At 46.2% G+C, this 16,140-nt stretch overlaps 7 non-coding genes across 7 annotated transcripts; all 7 read left to right on the forward strand.

Annotated features, from left to right (window-relative positions):
- The first annotated feature begins 543 nt into the window (after window positions 1–543).
- LOC130345453 (U2 spliceosomal RNA) lies at window positions 544–734 on the forward strand. The gene has a single exon (XR_008884168.1). It is a non-coding gene; the product is annotated as a U2 spliceosomal RNA (small nuclear RNA).
- A 2,083-nt stretch (window positions 735–2,817) lies between these two features.
- LOC130345455 (U2 spliceosomal RNA) lies at window positions 2,818–3,008 on the forward strand. Its single transcript, XR_008884170.1, has one exon. It is a non-coding gene; the product is annotated as a U2 spliceosomal RNA (small nuclear RNA).
- Window positions 3,009–5,106: 2,098 nt separating this feature from the next.
- LOC130345457 (U2 spliceosomal RNA) lies at window positions 5,107–5,297 on the forward strand. The gene has a single exon (XR_008884171.1). It is a non-coding gene; the product is annotated as a U2 spliceosomal RNA (small nuclear RNA).
- A 2,091-nt stretch (window positions 5,298–7,388) lies between these two features.
- On the forward strand, window positions 7,389–7,579 carry LOC130345458 (U2 spliceosomal RNA). Its single transcript, XR_008884172.1, has one exon. It is a non-coding gene; the product is annotated as a U2 spliceosomal RNA (small nuclear RNA).
- Window positions 7,580–9,672: 2,093 nt separating this feature from the next.
- On the forward strand, window positions 9,673–9,863 carry LOC130345459 (U2 spliceosomal RNA). The gene has a single exon (XR_008884173.1). It is a non-coding gene; the product is annotated as a U2 spliceosomal RNA (small nuclear RNA).
- A 2,092-nt stretch (window positions 9,864–11,955) lies between these two features.
- On the forward strand, window positions 11,956–12,146 carry LOC130345460 (U2 spliceosomal RNA). The gene has a single exon (XR_008884174.1). It is a non-coding gene; the product is annotated as a U2 spliceosomal RNA (small nuclear RNA).
- Window positions 12,147–14,237: 2,091 nt separating this feature from the next.
- LOC130345461 (U2 spliceosomal RNA) lies at window positions 14,238–14,428 on the forward strand. Its single transcript, XR_008884176.1, has one exon. It is a non-coding gene; the product is annotated as a U2 spliceosomal RNA (small nuclear RNA).
- The last annotated feature ends 1,712 nt before the right edge of the window (window positions 14,429–16,140 follow it).

Below are 16,140 nucleotides of genomic sequence, written 5' to 3' on the forward strand. Positions count from 1 at the left end.
ATTTGTGATGTCACCTAGAACCTTCACAGCAGCGACAGCTTTATGAGGAGCATCAGCACTGCTCTGCCTGAGCAGAACCATCACCGCCATAGGTTGTCAAATAACCCGGATTTAACCCACACAGGTAAGTCCAATGGGGTGCAGGCATGTCCTCTATGCTTACAGCTTCCCGTGGGTGTTGGTTTGATACCGTTTGGGGACAGCCAAGGAGGCATCTGCAGGCAACAAAGGTAGGTGTGTGCTTGTGTGTGTGTTTCCTATGCAGATCCTAAGCCCAGTGTCACATGCAAGTAGGAGGAGTAAGAAGGGTTCCTGGCAAATCCGGGTTATGGATTGCATTTAAAAAGGCCCCGTGGGAGTGCAATGGGCCCCTGTCTTGCTGCTTAGCAATAATGGTATGGGTTTAGGTTCTGCTGTGTGTACTGGTGGTTGACTGCCCCCCAGCCCAGAGTGTGCATGGAAAATTGTCTGGCAGCCTCCCTGACAGCAAGCAGTGATAGTGCCCATGAAGGGGACCTTGTTGGGCCCGCCCCTTTCACGGTTATCGCTTCTCGGCCTTTTGGCTAAGATCAAGTGTAGTATCTGTTCTTATCAGTTTAATATCTGATACGTCCCCTATCTGGGGACCATATATTAAATGGATTTTTGAGAACGGGGGCCGATTTCGAAGCTTGCTTCCGTCGCCCTATGCATTGACCCGATATGGCAGTATCTTCGGGTACAGTGCACCACCCCCTTACAGGGTTAAAAAGAAAGATTCCTACTTTCATTGCTACCTGCTTGCTGGCTAGCCAGCTAGCCAGCCCTGTGGGCCTTGCTGCTGCTGCAGCCAAAAAACAAAAGGTGGTGCTGCTGCTGCTTCTGCTGCTTCTGCTTGTGTCTGGCCCCTGTTGGAGCGTCCAGGCACAGGACTTCTGCTGCTGCTGACTAAATGGCCTCCTTAATTGGATCATTTGAGTAGCCAGCACACCTGTGCAGGTAGGGCATGACATGATAGGCAGCTGCCTTGATAGCGGGTGGGTGCTGAATGTTCCTAATTGACAAAATAAGATTAATGCTTATGAAGAAATATAAAATCTCATCCCTTCCCCAATATCGCGCCACACCCCTACCCCTTAATTCCCTGGTTGAACGTGATGGACATATGTCTTTTTTCGACCGTACTAACTATGTAACTATGTAACATAACATGGGGGGGGGGGGTCTCCTGGCTGTTCACACAGGTGTGTCATTGCTGTACATTGACCATGCATTGCTTCTGTGGTATTGCAAAGGCAAAGACAAATGCTTCCAGCCATCCATTGCACTAATGGATTGGTCATCAGCTGGCTGTCTATGTCCCGCATCAATATAGACCAAAGTACAGAGGGTTAGGCTATGCTATTGTGCACCTACCTGATGCATCAGAAGGTGCGAGGCCCTTGCTAAATTCTGTGCACAGACTTTGAGATCTATGCTTTAGACTGTATCTAAACCTGCTCCAACATGGACTGACATTCTGGCCTACTTTCAGCCGATGCGACTTGTCTGTCGCTGAACAGTCGCTTTTTATGTATTCAGCACCTATGTATAATGTTGTAAAAATGCTCTAGAAGCTAAAGTCGCAGAAATGTCACACATATTTGGCCTGCAACTTTCTGTGCGACAAATTCAGACAGGAAAAATCAGTATAAATCCTTAGAAAATTATCCCCCAGTGTCTCCATCTGCTGGCGGTATTGAATAAGCATTGCTGCACTGATGGGGTATGCATTAGACGAAAAAAAAGAAGAAAAAGAAGAATAATACGCCCAGAAAAGAGGCGAAAAGGAGAAAAACGTAAAAAAACGTGAAAAAAAAGTAAGAGGAAGAGAAGGGAAAAAAAGGTGGAAATGGGTTTAAAAGTGATTTCGGCGGAGAAATATATATATATATATATATATATATATATATATATATATATATATGCGCACACACACACATAGATATAAACGTATTCTCCGTTGAGATATTGCAGCCGCTGCTGTGTCCAGGCCCAGGAGCCTTAGCACTGTGCTGTGATGTCACTCAATACCACTGACATCACTAGGTGTAAACAACATCTCTCCTTTGCTGTGTATGTGACTATGGAGCTGTTTGGTGATGTCGTCTATTACGGCCTTCATAGAAGCAACAGGAGATTGTTGCATCCATCTTGAACCCTCAGAACTACAGTGCTATGATGTCACTCACTTCCACAGGCCTTGCAGAGTGTAAACAACAACAACCCAGCTTTGTTGTGTATGTAACCAAAGGGATTTGTGATGTCACCTAGAACCTTCACAGCAGCGACAGCTTTATGAGGAGCATCAGCACTGCTCTGCCTGAGCAGAACCATCACCGCCATAGGTTGTCAAATAACCCGGATTTAACCCACACAGGTAAGTCCAATGGGGTGCAGGCATGTCCTCTATGCTTACAGCTTCCCGTGGGTGTTGGTTTGATACCGTTTGGGGACAGCCAAGGAGGCATCTGCAGGCAACAAAGGTAGGTGTGTGCTTGTGTGTGTGTTTCCTATGCAGATCCTAAGCCCAGTGTCACATGCAAGTAGGAGGAGTAAGAAGGGTTCCTGGCAAATCCGGGTTATGGATTGCATTTAAAAAGGCCCCGTGGGAGTGCAATGGGCCCCTGTCTTGCTGCTTAGCAATAATGGTATGGGTTTAGGTTCTGCTGTGTGTACTGGTGGTTGACTGCCCCCCAGCCCAGAGTGTGCATGGAAAATTGTCTGGCAGCCTCCCTGACAGCAAGCAGTGATAGTGCCCATGAAGGGGACCTTGTTGGGCCCGCCCCTTTCACGGTTATCGCTTCTCGGCCTTTTGGCTAAGATCAAGTGTAGTATCTGTTCTTATCAGTTTAATATCTGATACGTCCCCTATCTGGGGACCATATATTAAATGGATTTTTGAGAACGGGGGCCGATTTCGAAGCTTGCTTCCGTCGCCCTATGCATTGACCCGATATGGCAGTATCTTCGGGTACAGTGCACCACCCCCTTACAGGGTTAAAAAGAAAGATTCCTACTTTCATTGCTACCTGCTTGCTGGCTAGCCAGCTAGCCAGCCCTGTGGGCCTTGCTGCTGCTGCAGCCAAAAAACAAAAGGTGGTGCTGCTGCTGCTTCTGCTGCTTCTGCTTCTGCTTGTGTCTGGCCCCTGTTGGAGCGTCCAGGCACAGGACTTCTGCTGCTGCTGACTAAATGGCCTCCTTAATTGGATCATTTGAGTAGCCAGCACACCTGTGCAGGTAGGGCATGACATGATAGGCAGCTGCCTTGATAGCGGGTGGGTGCTGAATGTTCCTAATTGACAAAATAAGATTAATGCTTATGAAGAAATATAAAATCTCATCCCTTCCCCAATATCGCGCCACACCCCTACCCCTTAATTCCCTGGTTGAACGTGATGGACATATGTCTTTTTCCGACCGTACTAACTATGTAACTATGTAACATAACATGGGGGGGGGGGGGGGGGGGTCTCCTGGCTGTTCACACAGGTGTGTCATTGCTGTACATTGACCATGCATTGCTTCTGTGGTATTGCAAAGGCAAAGACAAATGCTTCCAGCCATCCATTGCACTAATGGATTGGTCATCAGCTGGCTGTCTATGTCCCGCATCAATATAGACCAAAGTACAGAGGGTTAGGCTATGCTATTGTGCACCTACCTGATGCATCAGAAGGTGCGAGGCCCTTGCTAAATTCTGTGCACAGACTTTGAGATCTATGCTTTAGACTGTATCTAAACCTGCTCCAACATGGACTGACATTCTGGCCTACTTTCAGCCGATGCGACTTGTCTGTCGCTGAACAGTCGCTTTTTATGTATTCAGCACCTATGTATAATGTTGTAAAAATGCTCTAGAAGCTAAAGTCGCAGAAATGTCACACATATTTGGCCTGCAACTTTCTGTGCGACAAATTCAGACAGGAAAAATCAGTATAAATCCTTAGAAAATTATCCCCCAGTGTCTCCATCTGCTGGCGGTATTGAATAAGCATTGCTGCACTGATGGGGTATGCATTAGACGAAAAAAAAGAAGAAAAAGAAGAATAATACGCCCAGAAAAGAGGCGAAAAGGAGAAAAACGTAAAAAAACGTGAAAAAAAAGTAAGAGGAAGAGAAGGGAAAAAAAGGTGGAAATGGGTTTAAAAGTGATTTCGGCGGAGAAATATATATATATATATATATATATATATATATATATATATATATATATGCGCACACACACACATAGATATAAACGTATTCTCCGTTGAGATATTGCAGCCGCTGCTGTGTCCAGGCCCAGGAGCCTTAGCACTGTGCTGTGATGTCACTCAATACCACTGACATCACTAGGTGTAAACAACATCTCTCCTTTGCTGTGTATGTGACTATGGAGCTGTTTGGTGATGTCGTCTATTACGGCCTTCATAGAAGCAACAGGAGATTGTTGCATCCATCTTGAACCCTCAGAACTACAGTGCTATGATGTCACTCACTTCCACAGGCCTTGCAGAGTGTAAACAACAACAACCCAGCTTTGTTGTGTATGTAACCAAAGGGATTTGTGATGTCACCTAGAACCTTCACAGCAGCGACAGCTTTATGAGGAGCATCAGCACTGCTCTGCCTGAGCAGAACCATCACCGCCATAGGTTGTCAAATAACCCGGATTTAACCCACACAGGTAAGTCCAATGGGGTGCAGGCATGTCCTCTATGCTTACAGCTTCCCGTGGGTGTTGGTTTGATACCGTTTGGGGACAGCCAAGGAGGCATCTGCAGGCAACAAAGGTAGGTGTGTGCTTGTGTGTGTGTTTCCTATGCAGATCCTAAGCCCAGTGTCACATGCAAGTAGGAGGAGTAAGAAGGGTTCCTGGCAAATCCGGGTTATGGATTGCATTTAAAAAGGCCCCGTGGGAGTGCAATGGGCCCCTGTCTTGCTGCTTAGCAATAATGGTATGGGTTTAGGTTCTGCTGTGTGTACTGGTGGTTGACTGCCCCCCAGCCCAGAGTGTGCATGGAAAATTGTCTGGCAGCCTCCCTGACAGCAAGCAGTGATAGTGCCCATGAAGGGGACCTTGTTGGGCCCGCCCCTTTCACGGTTATCGCTTCTCGGCCTTTTGGCTAAGATCAAGTGTAGTATCTGTTCTTATCAGTTTAATATCTGATACGTCCCCTATCTGGGGACCATATATTAAATGGATTTTTGAGAACGGGGGCCGATTTCGAAGCTTGCTTCCGTCGCCCTATGCATTGACCCGATATGGCAGTATCTTCGGGTACAGTGCACCACCCCCTTACAGGGTTAAAAAGAAAGATTCCTACTTTCATTGCTACCTGCTTGCTGGCTAGCCAGCTAGCCAGCCCTGTGGGCCTTGCTGCTGCTGCAGCCAAAAAACAAAAGGTGGTGCTGCTGCTGCTTCTGCTGCTTCTGCTTCTGCTTGTGTCTGGCCCCTGTTGGAGCGTCCAGGCACAGGACTTCTGCTGCTGCTGACTAAATGGCCTCCTTAATTGGATCATTTGAGTAGCCAGCACACCTGTGCAGGTAGGGCATGACATGATAGGCAGCTGCCTTGATAGCGGGTGGGTGCTGAATGTTCCTAATTGACAAAATAAGATTAATGCTTATGAAGAAATATAAAATCTCATCCCTTCCCCAATATCGCGCCACACCCCTACCCCTTAATTCCCTGGTTGAACGTGATGGACATATGTCTTTTTTCGACCGTACTAACTATGTAACTATGTAACATAACATGGGGGGGGGGGGGGGGGGTCTCCTGGCTGTTCACACAGGTGTGTCATTGCTGTACATTGACCATGCATTGCTTCTGTGGTATTGCAAAGGCAAAGACAAATGCTTCCAGACATCCATTGCACTAATGGATTGGTCATCAGCTGGCTGTCTATGTCCCGCATCAATATAGACCAAAGTACAGAGGGTTAGGCTATGCTATTGTGCACCTACCTGATGCATCAGAAGGTGCGAGGCCCTTGCTAAATTCTGTGCACAGACTTTGAGATCTATGCTTTAGACTGTATCTAAACCTGCTCCAACATGGACTGACATTCTGGCCTACTTTCAGCCGATGCGACTTGTCTGTCGCTGAACAGTCGCTTTTTATGTATTCAGCACCTATGTATAATGTTGTAAAAATGCTCTAGAAGCTAAAGTCGCAGAAATGTCACACATATTTGGCCTGCAACTTTCTGTGCGACAAATTCAGACAGGAAAAATCAGTATAAATCCTTAGAAAATTATCCCCCAGTGTCTCCATCTGCTGGCGGTATTGAATAAGCATTGCTGCACTGATGGGGTATGCATTAGACGAAAAAAAAGAAGAAAAAGAAGAATAATACGCCCAGAAAAGAGGCGAAAAGGAGAAAAACGTAAAAAAACGTGAAAAAAAAGTAAGAGGAAGAGAAGGGAAAAAAAGGTGGAAATGGGTTTAAAAGTGATTTCGGCGGAGAAATATATATATATATATATATATATATATATATATATATATATGCGCACACACACACATAGATATAAACGTATTCTCCGTTGAGATATTGCAGCCGCTGCTGTGTCCAGGCCCAGGAGCCTTAGCACTGTGCTGTGATGTCACTCAATACCACTGACATCACTAGGTGTAAACAACATCTCTCCTTTGCTGTGTATGTGACTATGGAGCTGTTTGGTGATGTCGTCTATTACGGCCTTCATAGAAGCAACAGGAGATTGTTGCATCCATCTTGAACCCTCAGAACTACAGTGCTATGATGTCACTCACTTCCACAGGCCTTGCAGAGTGTAAACAACAACAACCCAGCTTTGTTGTGTATGTAACCAAAGGGATTTGTGATGTCACCTAGAACCTTCACAGCAGCGACAGCTTTATGAGGAGCATCAGCACTGCTCTGCCTGAGCAGAACCATCACCGCCATAGGTTGTCAAATAACCCGGATTTAACCCACACAGGTAAGTCCAATGGGGTGCAGGCATGTCCTCTATGCTTACAGCTTCCCGTGGGTGTTGGTTTGATACCGTTTGGGGACAGCCAAGGAGGCATCTGCAGGCAACAAAGGTAGGTGTGTGCTTGTGTGTGTGTTTCCTATGCAGATCCTAAGCCCAGTGTCACATGCAAGTAGGAGGAGTAAGAAGGGTTCCTGGCAAATCCGGGTTATGGATTGCATTTAAAAAGGCCCCGTGGGAGTGCAATGGGCCCCTGTCTTGCTGCTTAGCAATAATGGTATGGGTTTAGGTTCTGCTGTGTGTACTGGTGGTTGACTGCCCCCCAGCCCAGAGTGTGCATGGAAAATTGTCTGGCAGCCTCCCTGACAGCAAGCAGTGATAGTGCCCATGAAGGGGACCTTGTTGGGCCCGCCCCTTTCACGGTTATCGCTTCTCGGCCTTTTGGCTAAGATCAAGTGTAGTATCTGTTCTTATCAGTTTAATATCTGATACGTCCCCTATCTGGGGACCATATATTAAATGGATTTTTGAGAACGGGGGCCGATTTCGAAGCTTGCTTCCGTCGCCCTATGCATTGACCCGATATGGCAGTATCTTCGGGTACAGTGCACCACCCCCTTACAGGGTTAAAAAGAAAGATTCCTACTTTCATTGCTACCTGCTTGCTGGCTAGCCAGCTAGCCAGCCCTGTGGGCCTTGCTGCTGCTGCAGCCAAAAAACAAAAGGTGGTGCTGCTGCTGCTTCTGCTGCTTCTGCTTCTGCTTGTGTCTGGCCCCTGTTGGAGCGTCCAGGCACAGGACTTCTGCTGCTGCTGACTAAATGGCCTCCTTAATTGGATCATTTGAGTAGCCAGCACACCTGTGCAGGTAGGGCATGACATGATAGGCAGCTGCCTTGATAGCGGGTGGGTGCTGAATGTTCCTAATTGACAAAATAAGATTAATGCTTATGAAGAAATATAAAATCTCATCCCTTCCCCAATATCGCGCCACACCCCTACCCCTTAATTCCCTGGTTGAACGTGATGGACATATGTCTTTTTTCGACCGTACTAACTATGTAACTATGTAACATAACATGGGGGGGGGGGGGGTCTCCTGGCTGTTCACACAGGTGTGTCATTGCTGTACATTGACCATGCATTGCTTCTGTGGTATTGCAAAGGCAAAGACAAATGCTTCCAGCCATCCATTGCACTAATGGATTGGTCATCAGCTGGCTGTCTATGTCCCGCATCAATATAGACCAAAGTACAGAGGGTTAGGCTATGCTATTGTGCACCTACCTGATGCATCAGAAGGTGCGAGGCCCTTGCTAAATTCTGTGCACAGACTTTGAGATCTATGCTTTAGACTGTATCTAAACCTGCTCCAACATGGACTGACATTCTGGCCTACTTTCAGCCGATGCGACTTGTCTGTCGCTGAACAGTCGCTTTTTATGTATTCAGCACCTATGTATAATGTTGTAAAAATGCTCTAGAAGCTAAAGTCGCAGAAATGTCACACATATTTGGCCTGCAACTTTCTGTGCGACAAATTCAGACAGGAAAAATCAGTATAAATCCTTAGAAAATTATCCCCCAGTGTCTCCATCTGCTGGCGGTATTGAATAAGCATTGCTGCACTGATGGGGTATGCATTAGACGAAAAAAAAGAAGAAAAAGAAGAATAATACGCCCAGAAAAGAGGCGAAAAGGAGAAAAACGTAAAAAAACGTGAAAAAAAAGTAAGAGGAAGAGAAGGGAAAAAAAGGTGGAAATGGGTTTAAAAGTGATTTCGGCGGAGAAATATATATATATATATATATATATATATATATATATATATATATATATGCGCACACACACACATAGATATAAACGTATTCTCCGTTGAGATATTGCAGCCGCTGCTGTGTCCAGGCCCAGGAGCCTTAGCACTGTGCTGTGATGTCACTCAATACCACTGACATCACTAGGTGTAAACAACATCTCTCCTTTGCTGTGTATGTGACTATGGAGCTGTTTGGTGATGTCGTCTATTACGGCCTTCATAGAAGCAACAGGAGATTGTTGCATCCATCTTGAACCCTCAGAACTACAGTGCTATGATGTCACTCACTTCCACAGGCCTTGCAGAGTGTAAACAACAACAACCCAGCTTTGTTGTGTATGTAACCAAAGGGATTTGTGATGTCACCTAGAACCTTCACAGCAGCGACAGCTTTATGAGGAGCATCAGCACTGCTCTGCCTGAGCAGAACCATCACCGCCATAGGTTGTCAAATAACCCGGATTTAACCCACACAGGTAAGTCCAATGGGGTGCAGGCATGTCCTCTATGCTTACAGCTTCCCGTGGGTGTTGGTTTGATACCGTTTGGGGACAGCCAAGGAGGCATCTGCAGGCAACAAAGGTAGGTGTGTGCTTGTGTGTGTGTTTCCTATGCAGATCCTAAGCCCAGTGTCACATGCAAGTAGGAGGAGTAAGAAGGGTTCCTGGCAAATCCGGGTTATGGATTGCATTTAAAAAGGCCCCGTGGGAGTGCAATGGGCCCCTGTCTTGCTGCTTAGCAATAATGGTATGGGTTTAGGTTCTGCTGTGTGTACTGGTGGTTGACTGCCCCCCAGCCCAGAGTGTGCATGGAAAATTGTCTGGCAGCCTCCCTGACAGCAAGCAGTGATAGTGCCCATGAAGGGGACCTTGTTGGGCCCGCCCCTTTCACGGTTATCGCTTCTCGGCCTTTTGGCTAAGATCAAGTGTAGTATCTGTTCTTATCAGTTTAATATCTGATACGTCCCCTATCTGGGGACCATATATTAAATGGATTTTTGAGAACGGGGGCCGATTTCGAAGCTTGCTTCCGTCGCCCTATGCATTGACCCGATATGGCAGTATCTTCGGGTACAGTGCACCACCCCCTTACAGGGTTAAAAAGAAAGATTCCTACTTTCATTGCTACCTGCTTGCTGGCTAGCCAGCTAGCCAGCCCTGTGGGCCTTGCTGCTGCTGCAGCCAAAAAACAAAAGGTGGTGCTGCTGCTGCTTCTGCTGCTTCTGCTTCTGCTTGTGTCTGGCCCCTGTTGGAGCGTCCAGGCACAGGACTTCTGCTGCTGCTGACTAAATGGCCTCCTTAATTGGATCATTTGAGTAGCCAGCACACCTGTGCAGGTAGGGCATGACATGATAGGCAGCTGCCTTGATAGCGGGTGGGTGCTGAATGTTCCTAATTGACAAAATAAGATTAATGCTTATGAAGAAATATAAAATCTCATCCCTTCCCCAATATCGCGCCACACCCCTACCCCTTAATTCCCTGGTTGAACGTGATGGACATATGTCTTTTTTCGACCGTACTAACTATGTAACTATGTAACATAACATGGGGGGGGGGGGGTCTCCTGGCTGTTCACACAGGTGTGTCATTGCTGTACATTGACCATGCATTGCTTCTGTGGTATTGCAAAGGCAAAGACAAATGCTTCCAGCCATCCATTGCACTAATGGATTGGTCATCAGCTGGCTGTCTATGTCCCGCATCAATATAGACCAAAGTACAGAGGGTTAGGCTATGCTATTGTGCACCTACCTGATGCATCAGAAGGTGCGAGGCCCTTGCTAAATTCTGTGCACAGACTTTGAGATCTATGCTTTAGACTGTATCTAAACCTGCTCCAACATGGACTGACATTCTGGCCTACTTTCAGCCGATGCGACTTGTCTGTCGCTGAACAGTCGCTTTTTATGTATTCAGCACCTATGTATAATGTTGTAAAAATGCTCTAGAAGCTAAAGTCGCAGAAATGTCACACATATTTGGCCTGCAACTTTCTGTGCGACAAATTCAGACAGGAAAAATCAGTATAAATCCTTAGAAAATTATCCCCCAGTGTCTCCATCTGCTGGCGGTATTGAATAAGCATTGCTGCACTGATGGGGTATGCATTAGACGAAAAAAAAGAAGAAAAAGAAGAATAATACGCCCAGAAAAGAGGCGAAAAGGAGAAAAACGTAAAAAAACGTGAAAAAAAAGTAAGAGGAAGAGAAGGGAAAAAAAGGTGGAAATGGGTTTAAAAGTGATTTCGGCGGAGAAATATATATATATATATATATATATATATATATATATATATATATATATGCGCACACACACACATAGATATAAACGTATTCTCCGTTGAGATATTGCAGCCGCTGCTGTGTCCAGGCCCAGGAGCCTTAGCACTGTGCTGTGATGTCACTCAATACCACTGACATCACTAGGTGTAAACAACATCTCTCCTTTGCTGTGTATGTGACTATGGAGCTGTTTGGTGATGTCGTCTATTACGGCCTTCATAGAAGCAACAGGAGATTGTTGCATCCATCTTGAACCCTCAGAACTACAGTGCTATGATGTCACTCACTTCCACAGGCCTTGCAGAGTGTAAACAACAACAACCCAGCTTTGTTGTGTATGTAACCAAAGGGATTTGTGATGTCACCTAGAACCTTCACAGCAGCGACAGCTTTATGAGGAGCATCAGCACTGCTCTGCCTGAGCAGAACCATCACCGCCATAGGTTGTCAAATAACCCGGATTTAACCCACACAGGTAAGTCCAATGGGGTGCAGGCATGTCCTCTATGCTTACAGCTTCCCGTGGGTGTTGGTTTGATACCGTTTGGGGACAGCCAAGGAGGCATCTGCAGGCAACAAAGGTAGGTGTGTGCTTGTGTGTGTGTTTCCTATGCAGATCCTAAGCCCAGTGTCACATGCAAGTAGGAGGAGTAAGAAGGGTTCCTGGCAAATCCGGGTTATGGATTGCATTTAAAAAGGCCCCGTGGGAGTGCAATGGGCCCCTGTCTTGCTGCTTAGCAATAATGGTATGGGTTTAGGTTCTGCTGTGTGTACTGGTGGTTGACTGCCCCCCAGCCCAGAGTGTGCATGGAAAATTGTCTGGCAGCCTCCCTGACAGCAAGCAGTGATAGTGCCCATGAAGGGGACCTTGTTGGGCCCGCCCCTTTCACGGTTATCGCTTCTCGGCCTTTTGGCTAAGATCAAGTGTAGTATCTGTTCTTATCAGTTTAATATCTGATACGTCCCCTATCTGGGGACCATATATTAAATGGATTTTTGAGAACGGGGGCCGATTTCGAAGCTTGCTTCCGTCGCCCTATGCATTGACCCGATATGGCAGTATCTTCGGGTACAGTGCACCACCCCCTTACAGGGTTAAAAAGAAAGATTCCTACTTTCATTGCTACCTGCTTGCTGGCTAGCCAGCTAGCCAGCCCTGTGGGCCTTGCTGCTGCTGCAGCCAAAAAACAAAAGGTGGTGCTGCTGCTGCTTCTGCTGCTTCTGCTTCTGCTTGTGTCTGGCCCCTGTTGGAGCGTCCAGGCACAGGACTTCTGCTGCTGCTGACTAAATGGCCTCCTTAATTGGATCATTTGAGTAGCCAGCACACCTGTGCAGGTAGGGCATGACATGATAGGCAGCTGCCTTGATAGCGGGTGGGTGCTGAATGTTCCTAATTGACAAAATAAGATTAATGCTTATGAAGAAATATAAAATCTCATCCCTTCCCCAATATCGCGCCACACCCCTACCCCTTAATTCCCTGGTTGAACGTGATGGACATATGTCTTTTTTCGACCGTACTAACTATGTAACTATGTAACATAACATGGGGGGGGGGGGGGGGGGTCTCCTGGCTGTTCACACAGGTGTGTCATTGCTGTACATTGACCATGCATTGCTTCTGTGGTATTGCAAAGGCAAAGACAAATGCTTCCAGCCATCCATTGCACTAATGGATTGGTCATCAGCTGGCTGTCTATGTCCCGCATCAATATAGACCAAAGTACAGAGGGTTAGGCTATGCTATTGTGCACCTACCTGATGCATCAGAAGGTGCGAGGCCCTTGCTAAATTCTGTGCACAGACTTTGAGATCTATGCTTTAGACTGTATCTAAACCTGCTCCAACATGGACTGACATTCTGGCCTACTTTCAGCCGATGCGACTTGTCTGTCGCTGAACAGTCGCTTTTTATGTATTCAGCACCTATGTATAATGTTGTAAAAATGCTCTAGAAGCTAAAGTCGCAGAAATGTCACACATATTTGGCCTGCAACTTTCTGTGCGACAAATTCAGACAGGAAAAATCAGTATAAATCCTTAGAAAATTATCCCCCAGTGTCTCCATCTGCTGGCGGTATTGAATAAGCATTGCTGCACTGATGGGGTATGCATTAGACGAAAAAAAAGAAGAAAAAGAAGAATAATACGCCCAGAAAAGAGGCGAAAAGGAGAAAAACGTAAAAAAACGTGAAAAAAAAGTAAGAGGAAGAGAAGGGAAAAAAAGGTGGAAATGGGTTTAAAAGTGATTTCGGCGGAGAAATATATATATATATATATATATATATATATATATATATATATGCGCACACACACACATAGATATAAACGTATTCTCCGTTGAGATATTGCAGCCGCTGCTGTGTCCAGGCCCAGGAGCCTTAGCACTGTGCTGTGATGTCACTCAATACCACTGACATCACTAGGTGTAAACAACATCTCTCCTTTGCTGTGTATGTGACTATGGAGCTGTTTGGTGATGTCGTCTATTACGGCCTTCATAGAAGCAACAGGAGATTGTTGCATCCATCTTGAACCCTCAGAACTACAGTGCTATGATGTCACTCACTTCCACAGGCCTTGCAGAGTGTAAACAACAACAACCCAGCTTTGTTGTGTATGTAACCAAAGGGATTTGTGATGTCACCTAGAACCTTCACAGCAGCGACAGCTTTATGAGGAGCATCAGCACTGCTCTGCCTGAGCAGAACCATCACCGCCATAGGTTGTCAAATAACCCGGATTTAACCCACACAGGTAAGTCCAATGGGGTGCAGGCATGTCCTCTATGCTTACAGCTTCCCGTGGGTGTTGGTTTGATACCGTTTGGGGACAGCCAAGGAGGCATCTGCAGGCAACAAAGGTAGGTGTGTGCTTGTGTGTGTGTTTCCTATGCAGATCCTAAGCCCAGTGTCACATGCAAGTAGGAGGAGTAAGAAGGGTTCCTGGCAAATCCGGGTTATGGATTGCATTTAAAAAGGCCCCGTGGGAGTGCAATGGGCCCCTGTCTTGCTGCTTAGCAATAATGGTATGGGTTTAGGTTCTGCTGTGTGTACTGGTGGTTGACTGCCCCCCAGCCCAGAGTGTGCATGGAAAATTGTCTGGCAGCCTCCCTGACAGCAAGCAGTGATAGTGCCCATGAAGGGGACCTTGTTGGGCCCGCCCCTTTCACGGTTATCGCTTCTCGGCCTTTTGGCTAAGATCAAGTGTAGTATCTGTTCTTATCAGTTTAATATCTGATACGTCCCCTATCTGGGGACCATATATTAAATGGATTTTTGAGAACGGGGGCCGATTTCGAAGCTTGCTTCCGTCGCCCTATGCATTGACCCGATATGGCAGTATCTTCGGGTACAGTGCACCACCCCCTTACAGGGTTAAAAAGAAAGATTCCTACTTTCATTGCTACCTGCTTGCTGGCTAGCCAGCTAGCCAGCCCTGTGGGCCTTGCTGCTGCTGCAGCCAAAAAACAAAAGGTGGTGCTGCTGCTGCTTCTGCTGCTTCTGCTTCTGCTTGTGTCTGGCCCCTGTTGGAGCGTCCAGGCACAGGACTTCTGCTGCTGCTGACTAAATGGCCTCCTTAATTGGATCATTTGAGTAGCCAGCACACCTGTGCAGGTAGGGCATGACATGATAGGCAGCTGCCTTGATAGCGGGTGGGTGCTGAATGTTCCTAATTGACAAAATAAGATTAATGCTTATGAAGAAATATAAAATCTCATCCCTTCCCCAATATCGCGCCACACCCCTACCCCTTAATTCCCTGGTTGAACGTGATGGACATATGTCTTTTTTCGACCGTACTAACTATGTAACTATGTAACATAACATGGGGGGGGGGGGGGGGGTCTCCTGGCTGTTCACACAGGTGTGTCATTGCTGTACATTGACCATGCATTGCTTCTGTGGTATTGCAAAGGCAAAGACAAATGCTTCCAGCCATCCATTGCACTAATGGATTGGTCATCAGCTGGCTGTCTATGTCCCGCATCAATATAGACCAAAGTACAGAGGGTTAGGCTATGCTATTGTGCACCTACCTGATGCATCAGAAGGTGCGAGGCCCTTGCTAAATTCTGTGCACAGACTTTGAGATCTATGCTTTAGACTGTATCTAAACCTGCTCCAACATGGACTGACATTCTGGCCTACTTTCAGCCGATGCGACTTGTCTGTCGCTGAACAGTCGCTTTTTATGTATTCAGCACCTATGTATAATGTTGTAAAAATGCTCTAGAAGCTAAAGTCGCAGAAATGTCACACATATTTGGCCTGCAACTTTCTGTGCGACAAATTCAGACAGGAAAAATCAGTATAAATCCTTAGAAAATTATCCCCCAGTGTCTCCATCTGCTGGCGGTATTGAATAAGCATTGCTGCACTGATGGGGTATGCATTAGACGAAAAAAAAGAAGAAAAAGAAGAATAATACGCCCAGAAAAGAGGCGAAAAGGAGAAAAACGTAAAAAAACGTGAAAAAAAAGTAAGAGGAAGAGAAGGGAAAAAAAGGTGGAAATGGGTTTAAAAGTGATTTCGGCGGAGAAATATATATATATATATATATATATATATATATATATATATATATATACGCACACACACACATAGATATAAACGTATTCTCCGTTGAGATATTGCAGCCGCTGCTGTGTCCAGGCCCAGGAGCCTTAGCACTGTGCTGTGATGTCACTCAATACCACTGACATCACTAGGTGTAAACAACATCTCTCCTTTGCTGTGTATGTGACTATGGAGCTGTTTGGTGATGTCGTCTATTACGGCCTTCATAGAAGCAACAGGAGATTGTTGCATCCATCTTGAACCCTCAGAACTACAGTGCTATGATGTCACTCACTTCCACAGGCCTTGCAGAGTGTAAACAACAACAACCCAGCTTTGTTGTGTATGTAACCAAAGGGATTTGTGATGTCACCTAGAACCTTCACAGCAGCGACAGCTTTATGAGGAGCATCAGCACTGCTCTGCCTGAGCAGAACCATCACCGCCATAGGTTGTCAAATAACCCGGATTTAACCCACACAGGTAAGTCCAATGGGGTGCAGGCATGTCCTCTATGCTT

The sequence above is a fragment of the Hyla sarda genome, unplaced genomic scaffold, assembly GCF_029499605.1.
Source record: "Hyla sarda isolate aHylSar1 unplaced genomic scaffold, aHylSar1.hap1 scaffold_751, whole genome shotgun sequence".
NCBI classification, from domain to species: Eukaryota; Metazoa; Chordata; class Amphibia; order Anura; family Hylidae; genus Hyla; species Hyla sarda.